The following is a 15,584-nucleotide window of genomic DNA, read 5'->3' on the forward strand; positions in this document are numbered from 1 at the left end:
GGACACTGCCACTTAGAAAGACACATCTTTATTATAAAAACTTGTTTGTCTATTTCAAACTAGCTTGTTCTTTCTTGTCTCTCATCTCTTGTTCTTGTATTTTTTTAAATCAACTTTTAAAAAAATCACTTTTTGTATATTCAAGCAGTTGCCAATTTTTCACTATTACAAACACTTCTGTGATAGATATCTTTATATATACATATTTGTACATTTGTCCAATTATATCTGAGGATAAATTCCTAGAAGTGAAATCCTGAATCAAAATAAATTGATATTTTGAAGGAATTTAATAAAATTTGCTAAATTCCCCTCCAGAAATGTAATAATATACATGTCATTAGCTGATTATGACAGCACTCTTTCCCCATAAGCAACAAACATTTTTCAAATATTTACTAATCTGAGAGGTTTAAAATATATATCCTTCTTGAATTAATTTCATTTTGAGTTTTCAAAGTCTTTTTTGTTATGTATATTTATTGGCTGTATATTTATTTCTTCTTCTGTATGTTTCTTTTTCATGTTTTTTGCCTGTTTTACTTTTACAACATTTAGCTTCATCTTATTTATTAAGAGCTCTTTATCTATTAAGACTATTAAAACTTGATCCACCATTGCAAGTATTTTTGCAGTTTGTCCTTTGACATCATCATGTTTGCAGCATTCATTTTGCTTTGTCTTTTTGATCATAAAATTTTATTATTTTTGTTTAGACAAAACTATCTGATACTTGCCTTTAGAAGAGAAAATCCTGGGAAAAAAACGGGGGGAAGGGTGGGGGAACCATCTTAATTATAGAGGAACAAAGATAAGAATTACATGAGACTTCTCCTTAGAAATGCAAGCAAGAAGATATTGGAGTGAAATATTTAAAGTGTTGAAAGAAAATACCACCAAACTAGTATCCAATAGAATTATCCTGCAAAAATGAAGTAGAAATACTTCTTTAGACAAACAAAAATGAGGGAATTTGTCACCAGTAAGCCCTTGCAAGAAATGTTAAAAGTTCTCCAGAGAAAAGGAAAATCATATAGGTCAGAAATTTGGATCTACATTTAAAAAAAAAAAAAAAGAAGGTAAAACAAAATCCTATATTTTTGTTATTCTTAATTTATCTAATAAATAAATGCTTGTTAAAAAATAACAATAGCAATAACATATTGGATGACAGAAATATCATAAGGGACAAGATGGCAGTATTGGGAATACTTTGTTATAGGTCCCTTCCTACCTATGAAGCAGTACATGTTATTTAAAAATAGACTTAGATTAATTGTAACTGTATATTGCAAACTCTAAGGAAAACATTTAAAAATTTTTAAAGAGGTATAATTAATGTGCTAAGAAAATAGAATCATATAAAATGCCAATTAAAAACAGAGAAGTCACAAATGGAAGGGAAGACTAGAAACAAAGAACAAGTGCAATGAATAGAAAAAAGTTATAAATATAGTAGATATTAATCCAGTAATATCAATAGTCATTTTAAATGTGAATGGTCTAAACACACCAATTAAAAACAGACTGAGAGGGTGGATAAAAATCATAGGTTGTCTACAAGAAGCCCACTTTATATATAAAGTTCATGTAGATTAAAATTAAAAGTAAACAGGTAGAGAAAGGTATACCATGGTGACACCAATCAAAAGAAAGCTGGAGTAGCTGTATTAATTTCAGACAAAGCCAACTTCAGAACAAAGAAAATTATGGTAATATCAGTAATATTAATATCGTTGATATAAATATCAATAATATCAAGAAAAAATATTAGTGATAAAAAGGTCAATTCTCCAACAAAACGTAACAACCCTGTGTGTACATGCAAAACAACAGAATACCAAAAAACGTGAGGCAAAAACTGATAGAACTGCAAAGAGAAATAGATAAATCCACTATTTTAGTTGGAGATTTGAACACCTCGCTATTAGTAACTGCAGATTCAATAGGCAGAAAATCAGCAAGGATATAGTTGAACTGAACAGTGCCATCAATCAACTCGATGTAATTGACATTTATATAATACTTCATCCAACAACAGCAGAATACACATTCTCCTCAAGCTTACATGGGGCATTCACCAAGAAAGACCACATTCTGGGCAATAAAATACACGTTAACAAATTTAAAAGAATAGAAATCATAGTAAGTATGCTCTCAAAGCACAATGGAGCTTAACTAGAAATCAGTAACAGAAAGACAGATGGAAATCCCAAAATATTTGGAGATTAAATAATACACTTCTAAATAACACATCACTGAAAGAATATTTCAAAACTGTCTTCAATATTTTTAACTAAATGAAAATACAACTTTTCAACATTTGTGGGATGCAGTGAAAGCAATGCTAAGAAGTAAATTAAAATATTGAAAAAGGAAAAAGATCTCAATTTGAATTAAAATATTAGGAAAGGAAAAAGATCTAAAGTTAATCATCTAACCCTTCACCTAAGACACTAGCAGAAAAAAATATATAAACCTAAAGCAAGCAGATGAAAAAATATATAAATTAGAGCAAAAATCAATGAAATTGAAGACAGGAAAACGGTAGAGAAAATCAGTGAACCCAAAAGCTGATTCTTTGAAAACATCTATGAGTATATTTGCTTTTGGAATGCCTCTTTTTAAACTGTCCTGTCTCTTTACCAAAGGATAATTTATACACCAGAAACTTACCCATTGTAAGTATAATCATGTCAGCACTGTCCAATAGAATTTTGTGCATGGTGGAAATGTTCTATAATATGTAAAATCCAATCAGTAGCACTAGCCACACGTGGCTGTTGAACACCCAAAATGTGCCTACTGTAACTTAGGACCTGTAACCAAAGTAAAAAAAAACCTTTGTTTATTTTTTTATAGAAATGGAATCATATACTATGTGACCTTTCGTGACTGACTTTTTTCACTTAGCATAATTTTTCAAGGTTCATCCGTGTTACCATGTGTCGGTAGTCCATTCTTTTTTATGGATATACCACATTTTGTTCATCATTCATCAGTTGATGGATATTCGGGTTATTTCCACCTTTTTGTTATTGTAAATAGTGTTGCTATGAACATTCATACCAATTTTTAATTGAATATCTGTTTTCAGTTCTCTGGGATTTATGCCAAGGAATGGAGTTGCTTGGTCATACAGTAATTACTATGTTTAACTTTTTTGAGAAACTGCCAAACAAGTTTTTTGTAAATTTTTTGAGAAACTTACATTCCTATGATCAGTGTACAAGTGTTCCAGTTTGTCGACATCCTTGTCAACACTTGTTCTTTTCTTTTTAAATTATAGCCATCCTAGTGAAATAGTATCTTGTTGTGGTTCCGATTTGCATTTCTCTGATGAATAATAATATTGAGCACCTTTCATGTGCTTATTGACCACTTGTATATTTTCTTTGGAGAAATGTGTTTAGTCTTTTGCCCATTTTGGAATTGGGTTGTTTATCTTTTTGTTACTTAGTTGCAAGTGTTCTTAATCTATTCTGGATACTAGAATCTTATCAGATACATGATTTGCAAATATTTTCTCTCATTCTGTTGATTGTCTTTTTACTTTCTTAATGGTGTCCTGTAATGTACAAACATTTTTAATTTGTATGATGCACAATTTATCTATTTTCTCTTTTGTTACTTATACTTTGGTGTCATATCTAAAACTCCATTGCCAAGTCCAAGGTCATGAATAGTTACTCCTATGTTTTCTTCTAAGAGTCTTATAATTTTAGCCCTTACATTTAGGTCTTTGATCTATTTTGAGTTAATATTTGTATATGGTATAGGGTAGGGGTTCAGCTTCATTCTTTTGCATGTGGCTATCCCAGTTGTCCCAGCACCATTTGTTGAAAAGATTATTCATTCCTCTTTGAATAGTTTTGGCAACACTCAATTGACCATAGATTTATGGGCTTATTTCTGGATACTCAATTCTATTTCACTGATTTTATACACACACACATACACACGCACACGTGCACGCACCTGCATGTATGTATTTTTTTATATGCCAGTACCACATTGTTTTGATTATTCTAGCTTTGTAGTAATATCATTTTAATAAGTTTAAATTTAAGTAGCTACATGTGGCTAATGGCTATCATGTTGGAAAGCACAGAATTAGATGATTTTTAGTTAATTCAACAGTTGTATAACCACCACCACAATCAAAATTTAGAACACTTTCATAATGGGGTTGTTTTTAATTTTTAATTTCTGTCCATTCTTCTTTTCACTCTCATGATTTTTAGTCTTGCCGCAATTAAGTTTAATCATTTGATACAGCCTTTATATATGTATAATTTTAAAATTCATATCAAAATTCATAACACTTTGGATTAATATATTGGCTGCTTTTTCCTTTGCTAATTAATTCCTTTGTAAATTAATAAATATTAATTTATTTGACTGCTAGCTGAGATCAAGGCAAAAAACAATGAGAATTGCTTGAGAATGGAGGTCAGGTGGAAAGAGAGAAAATTTGGAAGTCTTGGTGCGTATTGTAAGAAAGCTGTAGAGGGGGGCCGGCCGAGTGGCGCGTTGGTTAAGAGCTGGCTTGGGATGCCAGAGGGCCCTGGTACAGATCCCACATATGAGGGCCAGTGACACTGCCCTCCACAGCTAAGATGCTGAACAACAGCTCAACCTGGAGCTGGGCTGCTGTGAGTCACGGCGACGGCGTAGGCTGCAGCCCCTGCTGCAGTGGGCTGCCATGGGCTACCGTGTGTAGCCAGCAGCCAGCGTTGAGTGGCCAGCAGCCGCAGTGAGCTGCCGTCCAGAAACCGGCGACTGATCTGCCTCGCCTGGGAAGAGCGCAATGATGGTGCCAACTTGGGCCAGTGAAGCAATGTCCTCCACAACTAGACTGAAGAACAAAACGACAGCAACTTGTCTGTTCCCCTTCCCCCAATTCCCCAGCACTGTTCCCAACCCCTAATTCCCCAATAAAAAATCTTAAAAAATAAATAAATAAAGCTGTAGAAGGGACCTCAGGAGCAGAAGGGGCACACCCAGACTACCTGTCCAGAGTCAGGTCACGAAAGGTGCAGGTCCTCAGGGCCAAACCTCTCCTCTTTTGGTAAATGTTCAGTCTTTAAGGGGGATAAAATCTTCAGTGTTTCAGATTTCTTTTCCCTCCCTCTGTTCCCTTCTAAGATGATGAACAAGAATGCAGAGGAGGCATATCACTTACATGACCACATGGTACTGGAGGCATTACTGGAATCCATACAATGTCCTCTGGCTTCTCACTGGTCTTGGCTGTGGAGGGCTGCACCAGACATTTTCCCAGACTGGAGGCAGCCTAGGGAAAGCTAATCTGTCTGCCTATGGTAATTGATATGCTGACATCCATAACGAGAGCCCCAGGTCCTAACTATATGCTCTTGGTCCTAATGTCCCTACCTACTGGGCCTCTCTCTATTCTGGTCCATTCTCCATCAAGTCCACCGAAGCTCCAGGCTCTCTCCCTCTCCTTCACCTCCCAGCATGCTGGCACAGATGTTCTCTGGGGTCCTTCCCCTATGGCAGCCAGTTTGAGGTAGAGGTATACGTTGAATTATGGAAAAAATAGCATGGTCTAAGTACTACAGGATTAGTCATTGATGTGTAAAGTAATTTAGAACGTCTTTTCTTTTGATGACACCAGGCTTTCACCACAATTTTCTTGCTGGGGGTAAAACAGCTAAGTAATGACTTAAAAAAAAAAAAAAAGTAGGTATCCATCCTTATCCTGAAGCTCTGCAGCCTGCTGCTTCAGTAGGTGGGAAGCCCCATGCAAGCTTTAGAGAATATAAAAATACATATGACAATAAGTTTTTAAAATATCTTCTCTGTTACATTCACTCTTCCCCAGATGCACCATCAAAAATAAAAAAAATTTAAAAAAAAAGGCCTCGCACACTTTGTATACAGCCGCACCCTAGTTCCTAGAATAGTGAGTGGCGCACGGGAAGGGAGTACATGTTTTCTAACTAAATGAATGGATGGGATACAACCTCATTCTGCATTAGTTCAGAGTGACTTTAGGAAGATAATTATGCTGCTACTAAAAAAATTATAGAAGTAAGAAGGAACGAGTTTCAAACCACCTAATTCTTTTTTTTTTTTCTGAGTCCTGGATTAACTCTTTCATTTGGTTATTGATCAATGCTATGTAAGGCTAATACTAATTCTTCAATCTCTGCCCTTACCAAGGGAAGCTGCTGCACAGATAATTCAAAATATAAGATAAATTTGTATCTGATATGCATTTTTTTTTAGGTTGAGGAATTTCTGGCCCTAAGGTTAATTTTAGCCAATTGGATTGGATTTGGACTTGCAGATTACATGCTTTCATTAATACTGCTGCTGCTTAGAGAAAAATTTCCCCCTACTGAGTTGCTATGAGTGTTTCAGAATTTTTTGATTCTGAAAGTAATACGAACTTATTGTACAAAACTTGAAAATTGCATTAGATTTTGTTTGTTTTTTGCTGAGTGGATGATGGATGTACCCATATTTAGAGAAATGTATTGTTCTGCATAAGAAAGGGAGAGATATTTAGAGGCCTGGGATGAAGGAAATTTGGAATTGAGGTTACCAGAAATCAGCCTGTCTTGGGCCAGCCGAGTGGCGTGTTGGTTAGGAGTTGGCTTGGGACGCCAGCTCTGAGCATCAGGGCCCCAGTTCGGATCCCACATGAGGGCTAGTGATACTGCGCCCTCTACAGCTAAGATGGTGAACAATAGCTCAACCTGGAGCCAGGCTGCCGTAAGTCACCAGCGATGGTGTAGGCTGCAGTGAGGCTGGCCGGCAGCAGAAGTGAGCTTTTGTGAGCTGCCGTGAGCAGCCGTCCAATGGCTGGCAAGTGACTGCCTTACCCGGGAAGAGCACATGATAATACCAACATGGGCCAGTGAAGCAACATCCTCCACAACTAGACTGAAGAACAAAAGGACAGCAACTTGTCTGTTCCCCTTCTTCGATTCCCCAATGCTGCTCCCCTCCTCCAATTCCCCAATAAAACCTTAAAAAAAGAAAAAATCAGCCTGTCCAGTGCTACCCAGAAAAGGACAACGAAGAGGAAACCTTGCTTGGCTTGTAGCTGGAAAGAATTGAGAAACAAGGCATGTATTATTAGTCAGGGTTTTCCAGAGAAATAGAACTAATAGGAGATATATAGCCTTCCATAAACATTAATCAATAACCAGATGAAATAGTTAATTCTGACCCCAAATATATATATATATATATATATATATATATATATATATATATATACACACACAGATTTATTATAAGGAATTGGCTCACACAATTATGGAGGCTGACAAGTTCTACAATTTGCCACCTGCAAGCTGGAGACCCATGAAAGCTGGTGGTATAGTTACAGTATGAATCCAGAGGCCTGATAACTAGGAGAACTGATGGTGTAAGTTCTAGTCCAAAGGCGTGAGAATCAGAGAATCAACAGAGTAAGTTCCAGTCTGAGGGCAGGATATCTCAGCTCAAATAGTCGGAAAGCGAATTCTCCCTTCCTCCATCTTTTTGTTCTATTCAGACCCTCAGTAGATTATATGATACCAACCCACATAGGGAGGGCAATCTGCTTTACTCAGTCTACCAATTCAAATGCTAACCTCTTACTCAAACACCCTCACAGACACATCTAGAAATAATGTTAATTAGGTATCTTGGCATCCCATGGCCCAGGAAAGTTGACACATAAAATAGAGCATCACAAAAAACAAAAAAAAATAGAGCATCACAAGGCATATCTGAGGGAAATACATGAAGTGCTGTGAACTGTACAATATAAATTCCCTTCTGTCTTTCTTATAAAATCTTCAGAAAAAAAATCAACCTTTGGTCCTAATAGTTTCCTTCTGGAGAACAAAAGAGGTATTGAGTCTTATTTAGTGATAAGTTGAAACTATGACAGAGACTAACATGGAAAAATGTAAAAAAAAGATGTAAATACTCTGTAATTCCATGTCACACAAGTGACCAGTTTTTTCTTCCTTGTATGTATGTATGTATGTACATATATATGTATGTAAGTATACATATAATAAAATTGTCACTGCACTGTATAAATAATTTTCTATTTAGCATTTTTCACCTAACATTAAATCATGACTAATAAATCACTAATAGATATTGTCAAACAGTTTTCCAAAGTGGTCATACCAATTTCCATCCCATCAGCAATATATGAGAGTTACAGTTGCTTCACATCCTTGTCAGCATTTGGTATTATCAGTCTTTTTAGACATTCTGGTGGGTATGTGACAATATTTCATTGCGATTTTAATTTGAATTTACTAATGACTAAATTGAGCTCCTTTTTGTTTATTGGCCACTTAGGTATAGTCTTTGTGAAGTGTCTATTCAAATCTTTGCTTTTTTCTATCCAGTAAGTTGGATAGACGTGTCTAAATATCTTTTTCCATTCTCTGTGTTACCTTTTTACTCCCTAAGTGGTATCTTCAGATGAACAGAGGTTTTTAATTTTAATATGGTCAATTTATCAATTTTTTTCTTTAATGGTTAATGTTTTTTGTGACTGTTTAAATCATCTATGCCCACTCCAAGATCATGAAGATGTTCTTCTATGTTTTCTTCTAAAATTTTATTGTTTTAGCTTTCCTATTTAGATCTGTAATCCACTTGGAATTGATTTTTGTGTCTGGTGTGAAGTAGGGGTCCAGATACATTTTATTCCATGCAGATAGTCAATTCACCCAGCACTGTTTAATAGGAAGACCATCTTTTACCCACTGCCTTACAAAATGTATTGCCTCTGTCATTAATCAGGTGACTATATATGAGATTTTCTTTCTCCGTTGTGTCTCATTGGTTAGTTGGTTGGTTTGTGTATTCTTGCACCAATACCATACCACAATGTCTTAGTTATTATATCTGATAGTGTAAGACCTTCAGTTTGTTCTTCAAGATTATTGTATTTGCCCATTTTTACAATGGGATGTTAGGAATTGTTTTTCTTATTGCTATGTAAGAATTCCTTATCGGTAAAGCATATTTATCCTTGCCTGTTACATATGTTATATCTTTCCTTTTGTCATTTGACTTTTGATTTTATTTATAGTTTCTCTTGCCATAGAGGAGTATTAAATTCTTAAAAAGTGAAGTCTATTGATATTTTGTGATTCCTCCCACACACTTTTATGCTTACAAAGTTTTTCCCCAACCCCCATTAAGTTTAAATGTAATGTTTATATTCATAATATGAAGGGTGTGTGACTACATGAAAATAAATATCTTTTTCTATAAAATAATCAACAATTATCCTCACTTCCTAGAGTAGGAACTTGAGGTTCAGGGAGGGCAAAGGGGGGAATCAGTCTTGCTTAAAATTAGAAAAATAAGAATTCTGAGAAAGTGTTTGCTTAATTCTCTAAATCCCATCCTCATGGGTCGGTTATCCTTGGCAGCAAAAATGTTCCTCCCATTTCACCTGATTTCTCTGCACAGGTGATTGACCCAGTCAACAGGTTATTGTGTTAATGTTAGAAGGAGTTAGTGAGCCTGGGTTTCCAGGACTGGAGCTGAGTCTGACCACCATCCAGGGTCCCCTGCTCCACAAGGGATCAGCCCTCAGGTAATCAAGAGCCTGCTGGGACAGGGTCTTCATACTGGTCTTCAGAAGGACGGTCTCAACCGTGTGGTTCACAGGTGGCTGCTTGAGAGCCTCTGACCAAATCAGTGAGGGTTGTAAATATGACTGACGGACACAGCAGTGGAGTCGCAGCTCACAGAATTCCCTGGGTTTAATGTCTCTTCTGGAAGCACAGGGAGCAAGAAGGAAGAAGGTGGTTTAGTTATTTGATTTCTTTTTGACAAAACCAAACCCTTGTACTGATTATTTAGAGTCAGAGTAGAAGCCCAACCGAAGCAGAAATGTGGTTTCCATTCTAGCTTTATTTTGATCCTGTGCTCATTTTTTTCTTTGTAGGGGAAACAAGGGGAAGCCATAAAACCCCTCTTGGCACTATGTGTGTTGTACTTAGTCCATGGCCAAAGAGAGTTTTATGGGAAAGTTTGCTCTGTGCCAGTGAAGCATTTTCTTTTTCATCATTTTAAAAACAAAAACAAAAAATTAACTAAAACAATCTCTCATCTCCTCCCACCAAAAAAAAAAAAGAAGAAGAAAAACCCATAGTGCCATAATGCTGCTTGCCTTAATATGAAAGTTTTCATAATTTAGTTCTTCCCAAAAATTAATGCATAGGACTGATCGCAGTTATGAAACATTGAAAATGTTGGCTTTTCAGCTACTTAATGTCCTCCCGTTCAGATATCCTTGGAGGAAAGCCAAAAGGGATGGAAATCTTCTGAAAGACTAAAAGATGATTATCTTCTTTGGCCTCTACTATTTGACTCTAAATTTCTAGCTTTTGAAAAAGGTAGAATAATCCAGTTTAGATGGCAGCAGCTTTTTTCCTTCTTCTTAAAATTGTGTCAGATGATGTTCGGATATTCACATACAGTCTCATATTGGAGAGTATCTTCAATAAACTGCAGCCTTTGTAAATTATTTTAATGGTGCAAGGGGAGCTCTACTGCCCTTAGGTGAGTTCCCCATCTACTATCTAAAGCCTGGAGTTTCACCTTTTAATGAGGTTTTCCTGAGATAAAATGTAAATACTCTTAAAGGTTAATACGAATCACTGTCACCTCAGCATGAATGACTATACCAGGCCCTCTCTCCAGAGCTAGTTTTGAGAGGAGGAAGTTTTACGCTCTGCTCAGATCCAGTCTCAACTGAAGGGGCTGAGAGGAAGATGGGCGGTGCAGGGGGAAGGTACAGAACCTGTGACACAACCAGAAAACAGGCATGATGCTGTCTAGTGTACACCTCTTCAAAAATACACTCTTATTTTATGCCTTCTTTCTCCTTCCAGCAAAAGTGGACTTTTTCTCGGTAAGGATAAAGTTGAAGTAAGGATTAAAAACCGTATTTTGGAGGGCCGGCCGAGTGGCGCGTTGGTTAAGAGTTGTCTTGGGATGCCAGCTCTGAGCAGCAGGGCCCCGGTTCGAATCCCACATTAGGGCCAGTGATGCCATGCCCTCTATAGCTAAGATGCTGAACAATAGCTCGACTTGGAGCTGGGCTGCCGTTAGTCGCAGGTGCCGGCATAGGCTGCAATAAAGCTGCAGTGGGCTGCCATGAGCTACTGTGAGTGGCTGGCAGCCTGCGTGAGCAGCCGTCCAGTGGCCAGTGACTGATCTGCCTCACCCAGGAAGAGCGCAATGATAATACCAACATGGGCCCGTGAAGCGACATCCTCCACAACTAGACTGAAGAACAAAAGGACAACTTGTCTGTTTCCTTCCCCCGATTCCCCAATAAAATGTTAAAAAAAAAAACCAAAAACCATATTTTGGAAATGGAAAGACTAGGCAAATGGGAGGCAAGGAGGCATCTCCTGGCAGGGATACACACTCAGAGACACACACACACACCTCACAACTAAGAAGGCATCTTTTACTGCCTCTGCAGAGGGAGCCAAAGGCTTCCAGAGTCTGTGTTAAGGCTCATCCTGGCCCAGCCACTCAGCTGCTCAACTCTTCCCCTGTTCAACTGTCCCCTGGCCTTGTCAACTGTTGGGGCCTAGTTGTCTTTTGATCTAGGCAAAGGCACAACCCATTCCACTCCCACCATTGTGAGAGGAATTTTCATACATCTGACTCTCTCTTAACTTCTATGAAACAATTCATCTTCTAAAAGGAACAATTGCTTTCTAATCAGATACTTTCTAAAAAACCAAGATTAGACAAAGATTTATAACTGAAGATAAAGGTATTTAGTTAATCATATCCTAAATAAGAGGAAAATACATTTGGTCTTCTCCTGAAACCAAATAAATATTAATTAAAAAAGAAACATTTCAAGATCCTCCTTTCAAAACACTGAAGTCATGATTTTTTTAAGCTGAATTTGGACACAGAGTTAGTACAGCTTTGCATGTAGGTTCAAAAACTTTTTGGGGTGACTGATTAGCTCAGTTGGTTAGAGTATGGTGTTGATAACACCAAGGTTGCCGTTTCAATCCTTGCATGGACAACTGTGAGCTGCACCCTCCCTAAAAGAGTCAACTATGCCATTGTAGCATGAAAGCAATGTGTAACCAATGACCATGGCTGTTCCCCAATAAAAAGTTAAAAAAACAACAACAGACATTAAAAAAACTTTTTGAGCCCATGTAAAATACCTAGATGAACACAATGCTTTGTGCATGGTTGGTATTCAGTCAGCATTGATCAATTAACCACATTTATTGATTCCATTTCCTCTTACTCTGCTGAATGTTTCTGAAGTAAAATAAGACTATTACCAAGAGCTCAGTTACACTCTCAGCTTTTTCAGAGACACAAATTCCAAGACTCAAATCAAACTGAAGAAGAATAGAAAGGAGTACATGAACCTCTGGGGTTTTGGTTTTTTACTCTATTATTTTGTGACCACTGCTTGATCTCCTTTGGGCTCAGATTCATTTGAGGGCTTGGAATTATGTCCACTTTTTGAAGAAATGGGGATGAAAGAAATGAACTTTTTAAAAAAATACTAAAATTCCTAAAGCACTTACTGGTTCTAAAAAAGCAAAAGCAAAACTGAGGCCCAAATAATTTTTTGAAGGATGCAGATGCTGTGAAGAGTAACGCTGTCCTGGAGCCCCACTCAAGTTGGCAAAGAAAACACCTTCTCCCTCCACCTTCCCTGGAAACATGTCTTTGTCCCCTGCCTTGATCCAGCATTGCAAGGTAAAGGCTGACACCAGGACAAGACACTAGAGAGCAGGGGGAAAACAGAAAGTAGACACACTAATGCATCACATTGTATACCTGAACATCATGGGTCCATACGTGGCTTTTTATTTCTGGAAATTTGGTTTCAGAACTCACTGGGGAGCCCTAACTTCATCTTTGGATTGGAAAGGAAGTTCCTTCACTTCCAAGTAGATCCCTAGCAACTTGTCCTGAGAAGTTTGGGTAGGCACAATTCCTTTCTGACTATAAGGAGCTAGTTGAAAATGTTACTGTCTTGGTACAAAGCAGAGCTATTTAGACCATGTTTCAATAAAGCTGAGTAGGATTCTATCTCCATTTAAGCCAGGAGTTACCAAACTTATTCTGGAAAGAGTCAGTCCATTTCCACTATTGAACTCTGCCTCTGTAGTGTGAAAGCAGCCATCGACAACATATAAATGAATGGGCATGACTGTGTTCCAATAAAACTTTATTTACAAAGATTATAAAGATGGAGGGGCCTCAGTCTGGCCTGAAGGCCACAGTTTACTGACCTTTGATCTAGACAATAATAATAATGATAAATATAATAACAGTAAATACTCGTATAGTAATAACAATGAGTACGTACTTGATTTCCTTAACACAATGATTCCCATGAGGTAAATACTCTTTATCTAAAGATAATATTAAAAACAATTAACAACTGATAAGGCCCATCGCTCAGAACAGACAAAGCATAGGTGTATACCAGTCGAAGTCAACCAGTGATCACCCCCATGTTACAAATTTGGGAACTGGGGCTTAAGATAGGGTAGTAAATTGTCCTAAATTATACAAACAGTCCACATAGAAGAGCTGGGGTTTTCATACATGTGATCTGACTTGAGAGCCCACACTTGATATATGCTTCTATAGGCCAGAGGGACTTTGTTTCCATTGCAAGCTTGAACCCCTGCCAGGTGCTTAGTCATAAGCATGTCTGGGCAAGAGCAATCCATTCATACCACTTCCAAAAATATTCAAAACACAGGTGAGCCATAGTTGCTTAGAAATATTTCAGTATGTTCATAGTTAGAGTGAAAATAACTTAAATTTTTTTAAAAATGTGAATTCCTTTGGCTTCCCTCTAACTTGAATCCCTTCTTCTTCTCTGTCTGTGTAGCTTATGCCCACACTTTCTTCTCTGTTCAGGTCTCTGCTCAAATGTCGCCTTACTGTGTGGCCTTTCTGACCACTAACAGATTAATAAAATAGTAGCTCCTGCCCTGCATTTCCTATCTCTCTTGCCTCGCCTTATTTTTCTCCATAACACGGAACACGATCTGATACACTATGTTGTTTTCTTTTTTTAAGATTTTATTGGGGAATTGGGGAAGGGGAACAGTGTTGGGGAATTGGGGAAGGGGAACAGCCAAGTTGTTGTCCTTCAGTCTTAGTTGTGGAGGGTGCAGCTAGCTCAGCTCCAAGTCCAGTCGCCATCCGGCTGCCTGTAGGCAGCTCACGGCCGTTCAGCTCAAGGAGCCATGTTCAATCTTAGTTGCGGGTAGGCATAGCCAACCATCTCATGCAGGAGTCGAACCAGCAAACTTATTGTTAGGAACATGCGCTCTCACCAGCTGAGCCATCCTGCCACCTGTTGGCAGCTCAGCAGCAGCTCAGCTCGGGCGCAGCTCACTGGCCCATGGGGGAATCAAACCGGCGGCCCTGTTGCTCAGAGCTCACACTTGTAACAAACTGAGCCACTCAGCCAGTCCTGATATACTATGTTTTGGTTTATTTTTTATCCCTCCCAGTTAGAATGTGAGCTCCACAAAATTAGGGGCTTTGTTTTGTTGGCTATATCTTCAGCCCCTAGAACAGCACTTCTTGAATCACTGAACAAGTACCGTTTACAGTAGAGAGGCCACATGATACAATAGTAGAAGCATTGGCTTTGGACCAGAGGTGGTTGGAATCCCAGCTCTGCCACTGACTTGTGGTGTGACCTTGGACATGCTAACCACTGGAAGCCCCAGGGGCTGCAAGAAGAGCAAAGACCCTGAGATGGGAGCATGCTGCTCAGGATAGGGTGGCTGGGACGCCTGCAGCACAGAAAGTGGGCAGGACATGGTAAGAGGAGAGAGAGGTAAAGATTGAGGGGCAGGTTGTGTAGGCTTTGTGCACTGTTTTAGGACTTTGAGTTTTGCTCTGAGTGAGAAGCGAAGCCAATTGGAGGATGAGACACAGAGAAATAAAGTCTATTTTAAGTTTTGGGGTTTTTTTTTTAAAGATTTTTTTATTTTATTGGTGAATTGGGGGTATGGGAACAGTGCTAGGGAATTGGGGGAAGGGGAACAGACAAGTTGTTGTCGTTTTTTGTTCTTCAGTCTAGTTGTGGAGGATGTTGCTTCACTGGCCCAAGTTGGCACCATCATTGCACTCTTCCCAGGTGAGGCAGATCAGTCGCCGGCTTCTGGACGGCCGCTTACTGCGGCTGCTGGCCGCTCACGCTGGCTGCTGGCTACACACGGTAGCCCATGGCAACCCACTGCCACAGGGGCTGCAGCCTACGCCGTCGCCGGCGACTCACAGCAGCCCAGCTCCAGGTTGAGCTGTTGTTCAGCATCTTAGCTGTAGAGGGCAGTGTCACTGGCCCTCATATGTGGGATCCGAACCGGGGTCCTCTGGCGTCCCAAGCCAGTTCTTAACCATCGCGCCACTCGGCTGGCCCCTATTTTAAGTTTTACTAAGACTGTTTAAGGGTAAGAACAGAGGCAGAGAGACCAATTAGGAGGCTACTGCAATAATCCAGGTGGGACATGATGGTGGCTTGGGCCAAGTTAGTGGTAGCGGAAGTG

This window comes from Hipposideros armiger, unplaced genomic scaffold (genome assembly GCF_001890085.2).
Source record: "Hipposideros armiger isolate ML-2016 unplaced genomic scaffold, ASM189008v1 scaffold_248, whole genome shotgun sequence".
Lineage (NCBI taxonomy): Eukaryota > Metazoa > Chordata > Mammalia > Chiroptera > Hipposideridae > Hipposideros > Hipposideros armiger.